General features: G+C 40.5%; 1 non-coding gene across 1 annotated transcript; it reads right to left on the bottom strand.

Moving 5' to 3' along the window:
- Positions 1-5,982: 5,982 nt before the first annotated feature.
- On the bottom strand, positions 5,983-6,057 carry LOC113185297 (small nucleolar RNA SNORD74). The gene has a single exon (XR_003301110.1). It is a non-coding gene; the product is annotated as a small nucleolar RNA SNORD74 (small nucleolar RNA).
- Positions 6,058-6,338: the final 281 nt, after the last annotated feature.

Below are 6,338 nucleotides of genomic sequence, written 5' to 3'. Positions count from 1 at the left end.
GAGACTAACAATTTGGCCCAGGTGTTTTTCTCCTAAGTATTCTAGGCTTTACATTCACTGTATTCACCTTGTGGCTTTGGAAGGTCTTATCCTACTTGCTTGCAATGTCTTGGATTTCCAACAAAGACAGAATTCTCCTGAGAAGATTAAAGTTCCATTAGGAATATAGGTTTTCTACCTCTTTAGTGCTCTACAAGTCCTACTGCTCTTCTGGAGAGGTGACTCATGGAGAGGTGTTTGGGGACCCCAGACCTGAACTAAATGAACTATGTACCTCTGATGACCTTGGAAATTCCAAGCTCTTCCGAAGGTGAGGAATCTCGTGCTTGTGATGCTGTGAAAACAGCCCATGGGGGGCAGATGTGTGGAGTGTGTGTGTGTGTGTGTGTGTGTTGCTGAGGATGCAATCCAAGGCCTCCAGCATGCTAGCCAAGCCCTCTACCACTGAGCTGCACCTCTAATCCCAGATGCCTTAATGGCCTCTGTTTTGGATAGAATTTATAGCTGTTCTATGTCATTTTACTCAAACAGAAGATATAACCTATTCATCAAAGAACATAAGAATCTAAAAGTTTGGGGTTGATGCTTAAAGTTTGGGGTTGATGTTTGGGGTTGAAGCCAGGGGGAAAGGTGGTAGGAATCTTCTTTTGTGGAGAAGGGTTAATGCTGTCACACACCCTGCAGAAAGAAAGATAGCACCAAGAAGGATCTTAGGAGGGAGGGAAACCCCACTGCTACTCACCAGAAGCCAAATATGACTTTAAAATATTGATGATGTTATTTGCTGAAGGTACCAGATTTAGAATCCTGGAATAGAAGGTTAGGTTTCCCAGTTGCATACTCAGCACTTTAGCCACAGCAGCAGAAGTGTCCCCTTTTTAATTTGTAAAAGAACTTAAGTCTTTCTGTAGCCTACCAATTAACGTGTCTTTATGGTTGTAAATATACACATGAATCACGTTTTATACTTATGTAACACTCTTTAGGACAATTATCCACTTATTAGTCTTTGCATAGTACCAAAGAGCAGATAATATTAAGGATAGGAAATACATTCTATTTCTGCTGAAATCACTTATATATTTGTATTTATTTGATTGTCATAAACTCCCTGGAAGGCTATTCCAAATTTAATGTGTTCTCAGTGCTCCCAGAGTTTCTAATATGCAAAAAAAAATGTAGACTCAAAAATTATAGTCATTTTTAGAACTAATTGATTTCCTTCATATATCCTATATCTTCAAGTCATTCATATAGATATTTTCTTTTTAAGCACTTTTGCCTCTCCATGTAACAATGATTGCCCTTTTAGGTGAAGGACTTCCCCTGGCATTTTTGCCACCAATCTGCCTGGTCCCTCCTGTTATCCGTACGCTTCTTATACTGATGCAGGCTGGTCCATAACGATGCCAGAAAAGAAGAGTGTGGAAAAGATGACACACCGATAAGGATCTCCATAATGTGATTCTTACCCTTCCTCTGGATTCCTTGAACTAGCTGGATTATAGAACCCAGAGAGGCTGCAGTTAGAAGGCACCTTTTAACCTTTGTTTTCCTTGTTTCTGCTGATGAAAATTCTTGGAAAAATCTTCAAAGAGAAGCATATTATATAATGTGAAGCATACCGAAATGGAATAAGATGTCCCAAACAGCCACTCTTCTCACCTACCTTTTGTGGACTTTGTTAGGTCTTTGAATATCATACATGCTAGGCAAGCGCTCTCCCACTGAGCTACATCCTCAGTCCCGGAGTTATCCATTACAGAGTGCCACTTTATATAAGACACAGAAAGTCTAGTTAAGGAGGACTTAATCTACACTTAAAATTAGAACTAATGTTTGAAATTTAATTCAGTAGTTAAATCAAGAATTCATATACATTAATTACCCAAAAGTAAAGTTATACTTTAATTTGTAATTCTGTCTCATAAGGAAACTGATGGAAATCTAGACTATCTGTATTAATTAAGAGCTGTACCTCTGATGGCCTTAGAAATTCCAAGCTCTTCCAAAGGTGAGGAGTCTCCTGCCTGTGATGTTGTGAAAACAGTCCATGAGAGGTAGATGTGTGGAGTGTGTGTGTGTGTGTGTGTGTGTGTGTGTGTGTATGTTTCTGAGGATGGAATCCAAGGCCTCCTGCATGCTAGCTAAGCCCTCTACCACTGAGCTGCACCTCTAGTCCTAGCTACCTTAATTGCCTCTATTTTGGATAGAATTTATGGCTTAAATAAGACAAAATAACAGCAGCTTAATCAAAGAAGGCATTTTTTTTTTTTTTGCTAGCATACAAGAAGTCAGAAGGTAACGGAATTCAGAGGTAAATTGAGGTGATAATAGTGCCAATATCCTAAATTTCTGCTTTTCTGTTGTGTTCTCCACCAGCTCCTATCCTCAAGATTGCATCATGGTCATAAGATGTTTGCTGGAACTCCTGCAGGAAGGATAAAAGGGGGACTTCCAGCCCAACAAGGTCTCTTTAAGCTTTTCTTGGGGTATTTAATTCCAATTCCAATTATAAACTCCATTCAATGACCTCTGCTTATATCTTATTGTTCAGTCCTATTGCAAGGAGACTAGAAATACAGTTTTCTAGCTGAAGCTTCCCAATGACTAGAGGGAACAGAGAATAGATATTAGATTGGCATCAGTCATTCTGTTGTGGTGTGACTAAAGTAGTGGCTTGTTCAGGTCCTCTTCTTCTTCTTCTTCTTTTTTACCAGTGGCTCTTTTTTTTCCCTCTCTCTCATGCCACATGTATTGATAGTTTTTCTTAAGTATACTGGGGTGTTTTATTCCAGTTTCAGAAACTTTTCATTCTTTCCATCTGTAGTTGCACAAACTTAACTCCTTAAGCACAGGGTCTTTAACATCTGTATTCTCAAGTTCTAATAATTGCAGAAATCTGCTTAGGGAGGAAATGCAACAGGGTTTGCTCTTTGTGTAGAATGCAAATTGCAACTGCATGTTTTCTGGGAAATGACTTTCTTCCTTTTTAAGTTGCACACCTGTCCTCTGGCTGTTCTGTCTCTAAAGCAATGCCTTCTGCATTTGGATTGAAGCAAGAAATTTATGCTCCTTCTGACAGTTCCCACCTGAATGCAGCTAGGATTTTGTTCTTCATTCACTTATAGCCACATCAATCTATGTAGAGTACAATATCTTTAGGGTCAGAAGATAAGGAGGAAAATTGTCTGATGTAATTGTGTTCCGCAGTAGAAAGAGAAAAGAGGAGATCAGGTCGGTACAGCAAAAAGGGAGCAAAAGAACCAGTCTCTAGGGTGGATGTTGGGAAGTGGAACACCGGAAGAATGAACCTTGGGATACTTTACTATGGACATATATAAGAGCTATCATCTTACAACCATTATTTAGTTGAAATTCTTGACACTAGCCACCATAAACTCCACTTTATAGATGTACAAGTTCAAGTTTTCATCCTAGCTGTGGAGTGGTATTCCTGACATTTAAGTTGGAATACTAGGCATATTTCCCCATAGACAGATGACAATGGACAAAGGCTATAGTTAGCCTGTGGAATACAGTTGTCAAGTGTCTTGGAATCTGCTATTCAGTCTCATCCATTAAATGAGTATGTGCTGTGCTTATAAGTGCTGGGCATTAGGGATTTAGCATTGAACCTTGTCTTCAACAAGCTTACAATGTATGGGTGGAATTTCTCAAAGAGATCACTAAGAAAATGAACAGTTAATCCTAAAACCATCATATGTTCCCCAAAGCCTCCTTTATGGCACATTCGAGATATACCGACAGCTATGCTTCTCTAGTAATGCACTTTAGAAATCATTCCAGAGAATGTAGTTAGTGGCCTCAGCCTGTGGGTGAGCCATGTTCTCCTGTAATCAAAAGACCACTGGACAGAAAGACTGGCAAGGAAAATGCTTTCTGTCTAGACCTTCATCACACCTACCATCTAATTTGCCCCCATCCCTGATGTTGCTGAGAATGTCGGTTCAACAGCCAGCTCCTCTGAGCACATACAATTTCACTTCATATCTTCTCTGTCTCTGATTTTGCCACCTCCAGTGACAAGTAATGTGGTCTTATCTTCTCGTGGCTCAGTGTTGGAACTTTCTCTCTTTGATGTTTGAACCTAACTTTGTCTGTAGGTTGTAACTTGGTTTTCTCTGTTGGTGTTCCACACCCTCTGTAGTCTCTGACCAGACCTTCCTGATTATCCCCAGCACCCTGGCCCTCACCTTGACTCCTGCTGCTTGTTTATTGCCCTTGCAGTTCCTTTTAGGAGAAGATTTAAACAGGGCTAAGCTTAGCTTATTTCCTCTGCTCCAGAGCAGGCTGGAGTGGCTGCCCAAAAGAAGAGAACTCATTGAATGATCCATAATCTCCAGAAAATGGATTTGCACATCCTGAAAAGGGTACCACATCTTCATCTTCATACACTTGACTCCCTTGATTCTTCTTCAACCTTAGCAGTTTCACCAGGAAGGGAGCCTAGAGGGCTGGCAACTTGAAACACCCTGATGTCCACATTCCTTCCAGCAGTGTGAACTAGATTCCAAATTTAGAAAGACTGTCTGACCTTTAAACCAAAAATTCAATGGTTATTCTTGACCTCTTTATCCCCCCTCACTCTCCTCATCCAATTAACAGCAATGTCCTATAGATTCCACCTTATAAAGATATATTAAATCCAGCTTCTTCATCCTTGCTATCCACACCAGATCAACCACCAAAATCTCTCACCCCAAATGCTGTAACAATGTCTTCACTGATTTTAACATTTGGGGCTTACTAGGGAAAGCATAAACCACTTTAGATATTTCAAGTAGGAAGAATTTAATAGAGGGAATTAAAGGCACATATAACTTTTGGAAAGGCCGGGGTCATCTAGGGTGGGAAAAAACTGCTGCTGACTTTCAGGAAATCGTGACAATCAGGAGATTCTGAAAAGCCAAGAGCCAATGAGTCCAACTCTCTGCTCTGCTAAAGGAGCTGACTTGCAGAGGCTTGCCTGGGGGCCTCTGTGAACGTTGCCTCTGTGCACATCCACACTACAGAAACGGCGTGTTCCTTCTTCTTGCCACATCTTGTACAGAGCCTGTCATTGGAAGTATCTTTGCTGGAGCCCTGTGAGGAAGAATTTCTGGAAAATGAGGTTCCAAGCAACTATCCTATGATGAGGATAGATGTGAAGACAGTGGAACTGGTACTAAATCAACAGTAAATTTCACATACCATGTGTCCATTGGGTATGCCTATCTTCTCTGTCACACCAAGTTCTATCACTATACTCTATCTACTCTATCTAGAACAATTTTTTTTCCCATCCATGCCATTTTTTCTGGTCAAAACCCTATAACAACTTCCTGTTTTTCTTAAGTTAAAATAAAAATAAAAACTCTTCAGTGGCCTGAAAGATGCTGATGTGATTTAGCTCCTGCCTAGAGCTTCAGCCTTATCTCTCACTTATTTTACCCTATTATTTTATTTTATTTTTCAAAAAAACAAGAAAGATCTGGAGATATAGCTCAGTAGTAGAATGCCCCTGGGTTCAATCCCCCATTCTCCTCCCCCCCTCCAAAATACTCCACATTTCATCCCTGCCCAGTACCATTCCTAATACAAGTTACACCTTTAATTCACTTGTTCCACATTATAAGCGAATGTTGTACCATACTTTTAACTATCTAGGGTCAATATTTCATACCACCCACAATTTGATTTTTAAAACAATAAAGGATGTACTTCATGTTTCAAAAGACCACTGCACCCAAAGGACCGCTGATGAAAATCATATGCATGTATGAATAGGCTACAGTGAAACCCCACTATGATGTACAATTATTATGCACCAAAAAAGGGACCACTGATGGAAAAATGGTACACCTCAGAATGCAGCCATCTGAGAACCACGTGAACTCCAACCACTGTCCTTTCCTAGACCGAGCGGCTGGAGGCTTGGGGCACTGACATTAACAAAGGACTACTCCGGTGACTCTGCACACACCACCATCAGAGCCACTGGCATTCATCAGCACTTTCAGATGTCCCTACCAACACAGGCTTCATCACAGGCATCTTTCTCTATCTCTATATTCCACCCTACATCTTTCTCTCCAATCTTATTTAATGTACCCTATTCTATCTCAAGCCCTTCACTCATGCTGTTCCACTGAGTTGAAATACTTCTCCTCCCTTCCCAACTGCCTTAAACTCTCTTTCTCCTACTTCTGCATCATCGGAAGCACCATTTTCTCCAAGAATCCTACTCTGGGTCCTATACACACTTCTCCACCTTCTAGAAGCTTCCTTTGTACCTATAATTCTCTTGTATAACATTTCTACTGTTTGAAAGGCTC

Source organism: Urocitellus parryii, chromosome 5 (genome assembly GCF_045843805.1).
Source record: "Urocitellus parryii isolate mUroPar1 chromosome 5, mUroPar1.hap1, whole genome shotgun sequence".
Taxonomy (NCBI): domain Eukaryota; kingdom Metazoa; phylum Chordata; class Mammalia; order Rodentia; family Sciuridae; genus Urocitellus; species Urocitellus parryii.
Note: the sequence above shows the minus strand (reverse complement) of the source record. Positions and strands in the feature narration are given on the sequence as shown.